Raw genomic sequence first — 15626 nt, 5'->3', positions numbered from 1 at the left:
GAGGACTATCCCTTTCAGGAAATTTCACAGAGACATTCCCAAACAAAAGTTGAGTAATTCAATCTTTGGAAAAGCTCAATCACACTAAGTTCAAAATTGCAGGTTTTAAACTAATGTACTTGATAAATTGTGATGACCGAACTAAGAAGGTCCATTATTTGGTAATCCAATCGTCCCAATCCCAGTTATCTGCAAAAGAGAATACTCTCTCTCAAACAGTGCTAATGTGTTCACATCTACATTAATCTGGGAAGTCAATAAGGCACATTCTTCCTGGGCTTTATCTGTTTCCCAATGTCTGACTCCACAAGAAGCGATTTCTTCTTCCCACTGCTGATGCAACGATGCAAATGCCTTCAATGTCTTTGTCGGATAGGTGCTATTTCTTACGGATACACATGATCCTGTCCTGCCTACACAGCCCTTTTTGCAGTCATCTGACTTCTACTTTTTAAAGTCCTTAAAGACCTTGTGCCAAGTGCTGCCTGTGCTTTGGCTACTACTTGATGGAGAGGCAATCCAACCTTTTTTTTTCCCCTCATGAGTCTGTGTCTGGGAGAGTGTGCTGGGGAGGGAATAGTTAGTCTTTCTCTCATCTTATATGTCAGCTGTTGCCAACTTTTCTTTTGCACAAGTTTCCTCTTGCAAGGTGTCATGATGCTAATAGAGAGGATTTGTATAGCCTCCTTCTTTCAAATTTATTCGAGTAGGACCACTTATCACTGCCAGGGGTTTGAAATAGCTATCTTTTTTCCTACTTGGAGTTCTAGACCTTATTTCTAGAAGTGAAATAAACATGGCCTGAAGACCATTCATTTTTCAGTATTGTACAGGGAGAGAAAGGAAAAAGAATAAAAATCTGTTTTGGACAGAACAGCATCTATACCTGCTTTTAAAAACAAAAGCAAAAATGGTTCGTTTTTCCCTATAGTGACTGAATTAAGACTTGTCTGAAATCAATTAAGTATTAAAGACAAGTGAAAAGACTACATTATTTCTTGGTCATGTCTTCCATATTCTTGCTCTGGTTTACGAATCTATCCACATTGTAGTGTTTTTCCACCAATGTGCTTCTCAATACATGTGAATTTTGCTTGGGATAGTCAAAAGTATAAACTCTGAATTTGAAAAACTCAATTGTTAGTAAGCATAACCTTTACTCAAGGATTTAAAGTCATCACAAGGGTTTGTGGAATAATTATGACAAGTAGGACAAGAGGCAAGCTTCCTTTGTCTACTCACACAACCTTGGGCTAGCGTCGGTCACGTAGACAGAAGAGATAGTGCAGTACTAAGGCTGTCATTGGAAAATAGGGACACCTGGTAATCTTACCTCTAGTACTATCCTTCTTAGATTGTAAAAACATTTTTATGCAACTGTTGGAGGTTTTGACAATTTGAAGGACTTTTTCCTCCTTGTCCTAACTTCCCAAAGGAATGTAGTAAGAGCAGTGGAACAAAAAACATTGATATCTACAGAATCTGGATCAAACTCTCTATCAGAAAGCAGTAAGCGTTTTGGTGAACCTTATGGACATGGAGAGGAGTTGTACATCACAGACTGGCATGGATATGCTACAGTCTGTATCATTGTGAACACCCACATTCATGAGACAGTGATCATTTGCCCGTGGAAGACTTAGATGGCTTTGGAAGGGGGGAAGGGTATAGGGTGGGCACAGTAAATTCAATTCACTTCCACTTAGTCACAAAGGTTGAGGATCCATGTGATTATTTTCTGTAAATGCAATAACTTTTGGGTAGGGTGGAGTCAGTGTCCATGCCTGTGATGTCTTTAGTACAGGGAGAATACTTAAGTATTTAGTACATATTAGTATAACAAGAATACTCCCTCTAATAAGTCATATCAGCAACTTCCATTGCCTTACAGTTTTAGAGTCACTTGGGAAAACTGAGAGGTTAAAAGATCTCACCAGGATCAAAGAGTTTTTATGTGTCAGAGATGGGCTTTAAATATACTTCTTGACCTGGAGGCTGCCCTCTATCCACTACAGTTCATTTCCTCTAGTGGCAAATATAGGTAAATAAAATATGGGGGGAAATCAGAACACAGTAAAATAAACAATTCTAAAATTATACTTGGGATCATTTAACCTGGCTTCATGATCTAACAATGTTTTTACTATGAACTGCAGTCCCATGGGTGTAGAAAGCAGAGCAGATTAGCTTGAATTTATACTGACCTATTACATACCTGAAGACATTGCTTTTTGGGGGTAGGTCCTTGATTTGAGCTTCTTTACTTGCCAATTGTCCCTTTATAAAAAAACAAGATTGCAAAACATTCTTCCCTCCACTTCAAATTCAATATGGCTATTTTTATTTTCTGGTTCAGTGATCAAAAATCTTAGAGCTAGGTAGAGCCATAGATACCATTTCTTCCAATCCATTTGGGGAAGTAATTTTTCATCCTGTAAATCTCTGTTTTCTCAACTGAAAACTGTGGAAGGGCATTGGATGAGATAATCTTTAATACCCTGCCCATCTGTGAGCTATGATTTACAGATTATGAAAGGAGAGGGAATAATCATTTATATAGCAACTACTACGTACTTTACAAATATTATCTTATTTGATCCTACTGACAACTTTTGTTATGTTGTGCTGTTATTATACCCATTTTATAGTTAAGGAAACTGGAACAAACAGAAATTGTGATGTGCCCAGAGTCACACAGCTAATAAACTTCTGAGTCCAGATTTGAATTCAGGTCTTCCTTTTCCCAAACTCAACACTCTACTTTGTACTGTACCATCTAGTGGCCCAGCTACCTCCCTAAATTATCTTCCTCTTACTTAGAAGTTTTAGTGGGCGCAGCCAGGTGGCAGAATAGATGGAGTCCCAGATCTTGAGTCAGAAGGACCTGAGTTCAAATCTGACCTCAGACACTTTCTAGCTGTGTGTCCCTAGTCAAGGCATTTAACCCCAATTGCCTAGCCTTTGCCCTTCTATCTTAGCATTGTTTCTCAGTCAGAAAGTAAGGGTTAAAAAGTAGTTTACCTATTAGTGGACTGGAGACTCTTTGAGGACAGGCAGCATTTCATTTGAATCTGATCCTAGCATCTATATGTTGTGTGTCCCTAGCATGCATATTCTAGTGCTTTAAAGTTCTCAAAGCACTTTTACAAACCATGATTTCCTTTTAGCCTTACAACCACCCATCACTACTACAGGCGGAAAATCAATGCTATTATTATCCCCATTTTACAGACTTTTCTAGGGTCGAACAGCAAGTAAGTATCTAAATCTAGATTTGAACTCAAGTCACTCTAGGCGCTATGCCATTTAGCAGCCTGCCTAGCATCTGACTCATGGTAGGCACTTAATCCATGCCTGTTCATCTGAATTTAATTGAATCCACTATGGATTCCCAAATCCCGAAAAGCATCGGCCAAGTAGAAGAAACATTTCCAATTCTCTCGTCTTTGAATGTTTTCTGCTCTGACCAGAAACATCAAAGCCCTATCGATATCAATCCTGCAATTAGCACTGCGTACCCTGACAAACCCCCCAGAAAGTGCGTGGCGGTTTATCGGTGTACCTAGGCCAGATGTCTTACAATATTTGAAACTGTGCAAACACACACACACACACACACACACACACACACACACACACACACACACACACACACCGCACTCACTTTGAATGGCTGCAGCCTTTCAAAGTCCACACAAAGTAATACACAAGGAGACAAAGCTATTTTACCAGGCTGGCAGATATTCCAAATTACTGGTTCTTAACAAGCATGGTAATACATCAGTCAAAAGCAATAAATTTAAACTTAATGAAATCTCAATTTGCCTACAGTGCATTTCACTTTGACATTTTCTACATTGCCACGGTGCTTTGATAAAGTTTTTTAAAATGCAAAGAAAGTATCTCTGAGGCTAAAGAGCAGACTTGGTGCCATTGTGGCCAATGGAACATTACAGTACTTAAGTCCCATCGCTCCATGCCCTGTGGCGGACGGAGCCTGAGTGCTAACATGGGTTCAGTTTTCATTATCATCCCATGATTATGCATTTTACTGCATTTAACTGATAATACAACTACCAGCTCACCTTAAAAGAATTAGCTTGGAGGTTTCATTCCTTTCCAAATGGAATTCATTTGACAAACAAATGACAATTAGCCTAGGCTGCCTGTTCTGTGTCAGGATGTTTTTTGATTGAACCTAGACCAATTTACCATTTTTAAATGAGTTTAGACATTTACATTTAAAATGTCTAGAGGAAATTAGCCCTGGGACATCTAACAGCCAAAATGCTTTTTGAAGTTGATTATTATTTGATCTAGTACCCTCTACCTGTACATTTTGTTCTGACTTCAAAGTTTGGGAATGTAAATGCCACCTCACCTCAAAGCGCAGGGAGAGACTTAAAAGCAGTCTTGCTCATTATGGTATGCAAAGGAACCTATATTTTAATATTCGTTTAATATGGTTAGTTAGTTTTAATGACACCAGTTTGACAGTGTCATAGTTTTGGAAGCTGAGGCATTGATTGAAGTTTCGGGTTCCGGCTCTCTCTCTCTCTCTCTCTCTCTCTCTCTCTCTCTCTCTCTCTCTCTCTCTCTCTCTCTCTTTCTTCATAGAAGGGAAAAATGCCCTTTAAAGGAGTGCAGACTCCCCCTTTCCCTTCCCCCTGCCTGGACCTTCACTTTATGGAGGACATGAATGGGACCATTTACAGATGACAAGATCATAGATCTAGTTAAGGGGAGAAGAGAAAAGAAAAATATGGTGTGTTTTCTGGTGACAAAGGACACAGTAGCACTAATGTGTCCCCTCCCAGTTCTGTGAGTTTGGGTAGTACTAGGAGGGCCCAATGACAACTGCTCCTGTCAGGAGTATGTACGCCTGTAATTCCATTATAAATATGCAGTGCTGATAACAGGGCCGTGGAAATTGGCTTTACTCTGAAATTAGGCACACAAATTTCTAGCCTAGAGCACGTTGTATTTATTTATTATTGTTATTATTGCTATATTATTGCCAAAATGAGAAAACAACAGTGTCCGACCTTCCACGTGACTTAATTGCAAAAATAAAATGGATATCATGGAGGATAGGGAAAGAAGCATTCAGCGGTCACCCTGCTTCATAACTCTGTTCTGAGGGCATTTTCATCAGGGTACTCACAATGCATATAAAGTGATAGCCTTTAGAAGAGATGGCAACATTAAGCATCATGTTTAGGGTCAGGGGAAAAATCAGAGGGCTGGATTCTATAATTCCTGTACAGACTCACCTTTGATTCGATACACAATCTTGGGCATTTGACTAATCTTTGCTCCTCAAATTCCCTCTCTTCAAAGTAGGGCTCATGTGACTTATTATTAAGTTGCTTTGCATTCAAGAGAGTTTCTAAATGAAGTTTTGTTGTTTCAACATAATAGAAAACTTGATCCTAAACTCTAATGCTTTTGGGAAAAAAAAAAAAACTCTTTTAGAGAAATGTTTGGTTCTGGATTAACTAATACGTGTGATCTTTTCTTTGTACAGACCTTGCTGCTTGAAAAGTGGATTTATAAATATTTTGAATACTCATTAATGAAAGCAGTAAAAATAAGTCTATTTAAAAATCCTAAATCTGTCTCTTCTCTTGGATTAAATAATAAATGTAATCTTGTCTTTGCACAGATTCTGCAGTTTGAAAAATGGATTCGCAAGTATTTTGAAAACTCATTAATGAAAGCAGTAAAAAGTCAATCCATTTTAGGAATCATAAATCTGTCCCTTTCCCTTGGATTAAATGATACATGTAATCGTGTCTTTGTACAGATCTTGCAGTTTGAAAAGTAGATTCACAAATATTTTGAACCCTCATTAAGGAAAGTAAATCAAATTTTAAAAATAATAAATCTGTCCTTAGGAAGATTCTTAAAGCAGATCAGATGACTTCTCTCAAGACCCCCTCCAGCCCTAATATCTTTTTATGCATGTCTATTTGCCCACCTGCTCCTAATGTGGATAGATGGATGAGCCTGTCTAAGTTTTCTTAAAGTAAAGGGGGGTAGAGAAAGGAAATTCCAGATCCTTGCCAATATGTCTTGAGGGTAAATTATGTTTTGATTCCAAATTTATTGTACATTGTAATAATTCTCCAAGGAGTACATTTACTTACATGTACAATATCCAAATTGTGTGAGAGATGTTGCCAACTCCTATTCTGAAGTTTAATTTTTAATTTTCATTCTCACTACTAAAGCATCCTAAGCATCTGTAAAAGCAATTTTACACGAAGTCTGTAATCTGTATTTTTACCAGTAACATAGTTAAAACATAGTAGAAACTGGGGAAAAGACATTTTTGTTAACTTGTGTGCCCTCTGCTGGATGGATGGCTACTTGTGCAGCAGCCTACCCCAAACTAAAGCCATGTTTATTTCATTCAGTGCAACCATGTTTGGTATCTGAGAACAATTGTGTGCAAAAAGGATATTTCTCTTTACCAAATCATCTCACAGATATATTTTTCCTTTACATGACCTAATGAAGTAGTCAACCCTATATTTTTCATCAAACAATAGTGTACATATTCCATTTATAAACATTTTAATAGTGGAAATAAAATAAGATGGTGGAACTCGATAACTTCTTGGATCTCTTTTAACTCTACTTCTGAAATTCTATGATCATAATTAATTTAAGTGCAAATAATTAAGAATTCTAACATCTCTTTCTGACTCTTAAACTTCACACAATAGGGATTGTGTCAGTATTTATTGATGATGATAATAATGCTAAAATCACATTATGTAATTATATTACATTATCAACTAAATTATATAAAATCACATCATAGACAGAGTTGGAGGCTTCCCAGAGCTTTGGTTTAAGAATTCATGTAAAGTTCAGTCAAAGGGACCTTAAAATTTCTGATCATCACTTTGGCATGAAAACTAAACCATGTCTTCAGGTATACAAGTAAAACATTCCAAGGGAAGTATTAATGCAATGATTATTTAAAAGAAATCTCTGCCATCCGTATTGGCAGATCTCTGTACATGGTAGTTCGACCCAAAAGAAAGCGTATGTCCTCAACACTCAACTGAACAACTTGTTCCAAAGTTACTTAATTGCCAAATACCTCTTCTATGTCTTCATCTTCTTAGATCTCTGTGCAGCATTTGACCCTGTTAACTACTCTTGTCTCTTTTATAATACTGCTTTCTTCTGGTTTTCTTCCTACCTTTCCAACCACTCCTTCTCAAAAGTCTACTCTGTTGATTCATGATTCGTGTCATATCCATTAACTGCTAGTGTGTCTTGGGCTCTATTCTCTTTTCTCACCATATCTCTCTCTTTGTCAGCTCCCATGAGTTCAATGACCAAATCTATGTAAATGACTACTAGATAACTATCCAGCCCTAGTTTATCTCCCAAGCCTCAATCTAATTTGCTAACTGCCTATTTGGGCATTTCCAGTGGGATGTATTGGAGACATGTCAAACTCAGTGTGCTCAAAACAGAATTCAGTATTTTCCCCCTAAACTTTTCTATTAATGTCATGGGTGCCACCATACCCTCAGGCTTCCAAGTATATAGTCTTGCTATCATTCTTGACTCTTCACTCTTACTCATCAGATATATCATCAATTGTCCAATCTTATCATTTCTTTCTCTATAACATTTCTCATTATTTGTCCTCTTCCCAATTCACATAGCCATAACCCTAGTTCAGCTTCCATTTGTTTTTTGCCTAGAGCAGCATTGGCGAACCTTTTCAGAGTTTGAGTGCCCAGATGGCATATTCAAGCTGTCTGTGAGCCCTTGAATTACTAGAGAGAGCTGAGGGAGAAAGTGCTTGCTTTGGGTAGCTGGACAGAGGGATGGGGCATGCAAAAAATGTGCTGGGGCCTGGGAAGAGGGGAAATGGAGCAGTTACCTGAATGTCAGCACTGCACATGTGCCACATCTTCACCAGTGCTGGCCTAGACTATAACAATAGCCTTTTTTTGGTTTTCCTTCCTCATCTGTCCTCACTCCAAGCCATCTTTCCACCCATCTGCCAATATGACTTTCCTAAAATCCACATCAGACCATAGGCTTTTGGAAGCCCATTTTGACACCAAGGCTAACTCTCTATTATACGAGATGTCATCTCATCCCCTTCACCCCTAGTAAACTCTAATTATTCCTCTTTGCTTCTGGTTACAATTTGAATTATTTGACATTTAAATCTCTTCTTATAAACTGGCTTCTTTTTGTTTTTTTTTTCCTGCTTTTTCTACGTATATTTCCCTCCTTGTATTCTGTGATCCAGATATTTTGACCTTTTTGTTATTTCACATGTAAAACTTCATTGTACCAACACATCATTTCCCATCTGAGAGCCTATGTCCTAAACATAGAATGCATTCCATCTTCACCTCTGCCTCTTCTAATGTCAGATTTCCTCTAAAACTCAGCTCAAGCCCTTTTGTCAATCCCTCTAGCTTTGAATGCACTATCCCCCCAAACAAGCTTGTGCTCATTTTATAGAAAGAACAAGGATAGGTCATGAACCTATGATTTCATTGGTATAGGGAACTCCCAAATGATGAAATTCCGTCTACTGATACAGGAACTTCTCTGAAATTTATAGTCTTAGAGAATTGTTCAGAGCACTAAGAGATTAAGTGACTTTCTCAGCATCACACATCAGAGGCAGAATTTGATCTGAGGTCTCTTTGGCTCTAAGGCTAGCTCTCTATTCACTATACCATACGTCATCTTATTTTTGAATAATGCAGGTGACATATGTTAAGTGTAATAAAAACATATATTATTTGTGTGAGTTCATGTAGTATCTTCCATTAGAATGAAATATTTTTGAGGAGAAAGACTTTCCCAATTTTTCTTTGCATTTCCAATATTGATACAGTGTCTGGCACATAGTATGTATTTAATAAAAACTTGTTACATAATGATTTAAGATTTTCAGAGCCCCTCAACCATAAGTTATCTCATTTAATCCTCATAGAAACCATTTAACAGGTGAAGAGAAACTAAGGTTCAGTTTGTCCATCCAAGAGTTGGATCAGAAGACTTTGCAAAGAACTTGGAGTTTCAAATTCTCAAAGTCACATACCAAGTGGAAGAAGCTGGCATTCAAACTCCAAAAATCAAACCAAACCACTCAAAAAAATTCAGTAATAATGAAGAATGCTGCCTCTTCCTTAGAGATTCACTCCAAAATGAAGGGAAGTGAAGCTGAACTTTTTTTTTTAATTCAGGAGAACAGTGTGAGCATAGTAGGAAAAATGCTGAATTTGGAGCTTAAGAACCACTCTTCAAATCCTGTCTCTGTTACCATGACTTTGGGCAAGTCCCTTCACTTTTTTAGGTCTCCATTTCCTCATCTATAAAATGAAGAAGAGGGGGAGACTAGATAACCTTTTAGTGAATTTCTGGTCTACATCTATGATCCTATGAGGCATAGAAATGTAATGTGAGAGTTACAAAATCCCTATCAGTCAAGGAAAAAACATAAAATTCTTGGTAGTTAGGTATTGCAGTGGACAGGTCATTGGACCTAGAGTTAAGAAGACCCAAATTCAAATCTTGTCTCAAAGATTTTCTTAGTGGTATGACCTGGGCAACTCACTTAGTCTCTGAGCCTCGTTTTCTTTTACAAAGTGGGAAGGATAATAGCAGCACCTACCACATTGAGCCCTTGTGAGGATCAAATTAGATACTGTGTTAAAGCACTTTGCCAATCTTAAAGCACCATATAAATGCTAGTTATCATCTTCATTAAATGTTTGTTGTATGCAATTCAATAAAAAAAACACTACATCTGTCCTTTGGACAAGCAGTTAAAAGAAAAGTATATATCTGGTCATAGAAATAATCTAGGAGCTGCAAGAACAAGCTAAATGGTATTCTATAGTATTATTTCCAGTTCAACACTTTATCTATAGAAAATCAATAGAATTACATTTCAGTGTTCCCTAGAATTTCATGCCACTGCTTTACTGAATATTCTTGAAGGGTTCTCAGAATTAAAGTAGGCTTGTGAGGGTGCTAAATCTACCCCTCTTAAGGGATGCTGGAGAGTAGCTGGGGATATTATGGATCTGCCGTGAGGTTTTTTTCTGCCTATAAGTGGAGTATCTGTATGTATAAGATATAATGTGAAACCCCCTTTATCACATTTGTCAAAGGAGTGAAATGGTATAAGTGGAGAATAATTGCATATGTACTCATCAGGCCAAGCCTTTCCAAGATAAACAATACCTGTAGGAAACCTCAAGTTAGATTTTTACAAGCTGTTTCTGCTGTGTGTTGAAATATGCTTTTCTTTGCTTTGCTTAATAAACTCACAAAGCCAAGAAATAACTCAGTGATTACTTTTTCTGTATCTCAGATAAGACCATGAGGAATAAGTATTATTTCTTCCTTACTGTCTGAATATTTTCCATCCCAGACTCAATTTTGACTCATTGTTCTAGATCTTTGCTTTCTCCTTTTAATAATTTTAGGATATGTCTCTAAATTTACAATAAAGTGGACAGTTGAAATACTAGCCAGAAATTGTTAAGAGAGTCCCTAGAACATTATTTCCTAATTTTTTAGATATTTTGTACCAAGATATTTTTGGAATCAATTGTCCAGACAATTTATTTAATTCTTTATTCCGCTTTACATGAAAAGACAGTTCCAGATGAATTACTGGGATAAAAAATAACAATGTACTTCAAAGTTCAAAAATTTTAGTTTTGAAGCCCAGTGAAGGAACTTGCCATTCTCTAGTTCTGAAAAGGCTTTCACAAAACACGCACACAGAATAAAAATCTGAATTGGGCAAAAGGAATAATCACTAATTAGTGACTAAAATTCTGCTCTAACAAGTGGGCACGTTGGCCCTCTCCTGTTCATTGGCATAATCTGCCCATTTTATATCCCTAGTATCTATTCCTTTTCAGCATTCAGGACCAGAGCATATGCTGTCCATCAAGCACTTGTCCCACCTGTCTGCCTGGTGAATCTCTGGATGCAAACCAGTAAATAAAGTTAGCACAGAACATCAATGTCCTGGCAGGAGCTTTAGGGCTCAGCTGTCATGCTAGGATGGAAAATTCTTTGAAAACCTATGAATGGCTGTTATGTCAAGGAGCAAACTGAAGTTATCAAGAGGCTCATTCATCTCTGACTGTCATTTTATCATATTGTTATAATTGTCAAATATGTGTTTTGAAATGAAGAAGAATTTTATCACTAGGTGAAAGCTGACTCTGGTCATTGCAGAAAATTGCCCATATGTAGATGACTGAGCCTATCACTGCAAGAGCAAATGGGCTCCTCAGGACTGATTTGAAGAAACATTTAGGATCTTTCAAAACTATAGGTCATTAACTCTGGCTTGAGTTAAGCAGAATAAACCCCTACTCATATGAGAACTAATCCCTTTTTCTGCCTTCCAAAGCAATAAAAGAAAAGTTTTCAAAGCTTACCAATAAGGAACTCATTGTCTTCTTTTCTTTTATTTCTGCTTAGTTCAATTGAGTGGTAATTTGACAATTACAATATATTTTAGTCCTCTTTCAACATGTTTAACATTTTAATTGGTTTTGAATATCTTCCCACTTTTCTCTGCAGGAAAGTAGAACTCACCTGGCCATTTATGGATGGCCACTTGTAATCTCTCGGTAAATGGTTGTTTCTTTATACATACGGTCTATATGTGAATTACATTTTGTACCTATCTCTTTGGAAGCATGAAATAATTAGTAGACATGATACTTGTGCTGAGGAGTAATATTAATCTTGGAAGGTAGATAAAGGCTAATTTTATTTTAATTATAGGGTCAGATAGTGTGAGGAAGAAACCAAGATATCCAGGTTAGAGTCAAGAGCCTCAATTTTACAGATGAAGAAATGGAGATATAAAGAGAAATGACAAGGTTGTTGAACTCATAATTAGTGGTCAAGTTGGGCCTTGAGCTGAGATCTCTTCACTCCCTGTCACAGGTTCTTCCTAATATACTCTGTTTCTCCTTTAGTATTAGAAAGATTCACAGTAAAGCTAACTATTCAGACTGAAGTAAAGGAGTCTTGTTTTCCTCCCTCAGAGCATTAGCAGGGTCCCCTCACTCAGGGTACAATGTAAGTGAGACCTGGCACCTTGGCAGTAAATGCCTATTTGACAAATACCATTTCGTGTAAAATCTGTGAGTTCCTTTCCCCTCTAGAATAAGCAGACCAGATCATTGTCTCTTCCGTAGTTCAGGAAGAGAAGCTAATCTATAAAAACAATGAGTCTACAGACTCTGGATGCCAAAATATGCAATTACATTGTATAGAGAGACTTCATGAATAATTCCTGGGGTATGGTTTAACATTAATCTGGATAGTTAATACAGAGCTGGAACTGTGCCAACAAAATGCTGACTGATTTCTTATAACAGTACACCTTTAAGTCAAAAGGTCCAATGCTCTATACCAAATACAGGTAAGCATAGCTCCTTTGTTTCAGTGATTACTGAGTTACCTTCATTAAAATCCCTATTTCCTCTTATGAGTAAGATGGCTGGGTTCTTATTGTCAGCAGAGCACCATCTTAAATTAGGTCCCTATGAATGCACTTTGGCATGGCGACTGTAGGTCTTTGCTCTATATGGGAGAGGGTTCCTCACCCCACTCCACTGCAGTTGGTATGTTACAGAATATGAATAAATGAGGTGTTAACTCTCACTGATTCCTTTATGATATGTGAACCCCTTTCTGTTATGTCCTTAAAAGGAGCAATGCTATTCGGATACTCTAAAAATTGGATCTACTTTTGTAGGGCTTAGCAAAGGTGTAGGACAGTGGTTCTAGATATTTTTGGTGGGTGAACCTCTTTGGCAGTCTGGTGAAGCCTATGAACCTCTCCTTGGGTTAATGTTTTTAAATGCTAAAGATTTAAATATGGAGGATCACAAGGCAACAAAGTATATTGAAATAGTTGTCACATTATATTTTTATCAAAATATATTCTTACAGAGAGATGTGTACACATGTGGAATAGTATGTATTAAAAGACGCCTATTTAACAGAGTACTACAAGTGTCTATCCATAAATGGCCAAGTGGCTGTTTTGCAGATATTCATGGAACTAAATTATAAACTCCTACCCTAGGGACAAGGGCATAGTTCTGACTAGATCTAGTAGCAATTTGTCCAAAGGAAGATATCCCATCCAGCAACTTAAGAATTTATCTGTTTGAGACAATGTATATTCCTACTAGACATGAATACACAGAGATAGTCACTTGAAGGAGAAAGCAAATTCCAAGAAAAGGACTCTAAGAAGCAAAGAAAATAGCTGGATATCTTAGAGTGAGATTTTTAGATCTCAACCTAAAAGAGACACCAAACCTAAGGTGAGTCACAGAAGGGCATTATAAAGAATGGACTTTCCAGTTCTACAGTACCAGGACATGTAAATTGCCTTTGCTACTCATGTGTCCTACAGGTGTTCCTCACTACTATTGTACTGAAGGTTTAAGCCCACTCTTTCATTGGATGCTGTATGTATTTATGAGGGTATTTATATAGGGTATTCAGGGAAACTAATAGCTTTAGGGTGAGGGCTTGCTGAGCCTTTTTCATGTTTACTTTCCTCTTTTGGCATCCACTTGTCACCCAGTTCTCACTTGTGACTCCAAGAAGCTATAGTCGACTTAACCAGGTTGAGGGTAACCAAAAAGCCTCAAACCGATTAGTGAGTTAGGAGAGTGTCTACCCCTGCCATTTGAAGATTTCCTCTGGCAGAAGGGTGAATGAGAGCAATTTGTTCTAAAACCACGATGGCAGCAGAAGCAGGTGCTATGGAGTGATTAGACCCTGGTTAGATATTGAAGAAGCCAAAGTCATCCAATGGAGCCCAAACCGTAACCAGTCATTTTGACTTTTGTCTTGCCACTGAACTTAAATGATGACTTTGTACAACTCTGCCTCATCTAAATCCAATTTATGTGACAGTCAGTGATGCCATTTTGGTCCTCTTCTAGTACAAAAATAACTGTACTTATGAGTGATGAGGAATATTTTATAGTTACTATTCTTACTATATCAATTTAGTAAATGCTTTTGCTAAGAGCTATTAAACCTAACTGTTATTCATGAGAAACATAGCGGTTGGAGCTCAAGAAATATAGCTTTAAAAGGATTGACCTGTAGGGTATCCTACTCAACTCTGAGAGTTACTCTACTGGACACCCAATTCTGGAGTAGAAGTAGAAGTTAGAGGAAGTAGGGTCCCTAAGCATATATTACTGTTAGAATAGTCAGAGATATATAACAAAGTACTTGAAATCTACCTGAAGAAAACAGTCATGTGGACACGAAACAGTTACTCTAGAATCTCAGAGCTGAGAGGTACCTCAGAGATCATGTATTCTAACTCCTACCTGGGCAGTAATGCCTCCATGATATTTGCAACAAATGCAAAGTAAGCCTCCATTTGAAGACTACTGGCATTGGGAAAACAATTCTTAGACAGTTCATTCCTCTTTTGAGTAGCTCTAATTATTAGTGAGTTTTTTCTTCATATCTAGCAATTTTCAACAATTCCTATCAATCAGCTCATGTCTCTCTGCCTTGTCTGCAAGGATAGGATGAGAGATTTATTTTTCAGGTGCTTTATTGAAATCTCTGGTTATTATGCCTAAATCATTCTTTTGATCTATTCACCTTGTTACCAGTGAGTATACTGGAGCCAGCTCATAGAGTTGATTATTATCTTTTCAGTGTGAGTATTTATACCATAGGAAATTGGGAAACACTACAAATTAGTGCTTGACTTGTTTTATTGATGATTTAAACTTAAGAAAGTATGAATAATGCAGATTAAACATAACAGTGAGTTATGAATACATTTTTTGGAGAGATGGTTGTTAAACGTTTACTAGCACACCTCTCCTTATGAAGGAAATAAGGTTAGGCAATCATGATATATTCTTGATGAACCCATTCTGGTTTAGTTGATCAGGATAATCATTTTATAAGTGCCTAGAAACTATTCTTTTAATAATGCATTCTAAGATTTGGCCAATCAACCTCACTAATCTTTAGTATGAAGAAACCATTTCTTTCCCTTTTGGGGGAAATTTTGGAAAATTATAGAAAATAGGAGAAGCTATAAAACTACAACATGAAGAGTTTTATGGCTTCTCTCATTTTCTATAATTGTCTTCAAAATCAGAGATATTAGGTCCCATTAAGGGAGGTATAAGGTTCAGATTCATTACGGCCATTATTTGATAACATCGTATTTTTTTATAATTTATTTTATAATTAATATAAATCGACAACATCCTAAATTATTTGATAAAATCCTAACTAAAAAAAATGTGGGTACCACGTTTTATGAAATACCAGGAAGAATTTCCAGAGAAAGGTAACCAGGATATTGAAGACTCTTCAGATCTTACTCTCTGAAGACTGGTTGAAGAAACTGGGCATTTTTAGTCTTAAGAAAAGAAGACTTAGGAAGGTGGTGATATGATGGCTGCCTTTAAGCACTTGAAGGGCTAACACATGAAAGTAGGATTAGACTTATTCTGCTTATTCCGAGAAAGTAGAACTAGGAAGCAGATTTAAGCTTCATGTAAAGAAAAACTTAATAACAAGTA

Source organism: Monodelphis domestica, chromosome 1 (assembly GCF_027887165.1).
Source record: "Monodelphis domestica isolate mMonDom1 chromosome 1, mMonDom1.pri, whole genome shotgun sequence".
In the NCBI taxonomy this organism is placed as follows: Eukaryota; Metazoa; Chordata; class Mammalia; order Didelphimorphia; family Didelphidae; genus Monodelphis; species Monodelphis domestica.
Note: the sequence above shows the minus strand (reverse complement) of the source record.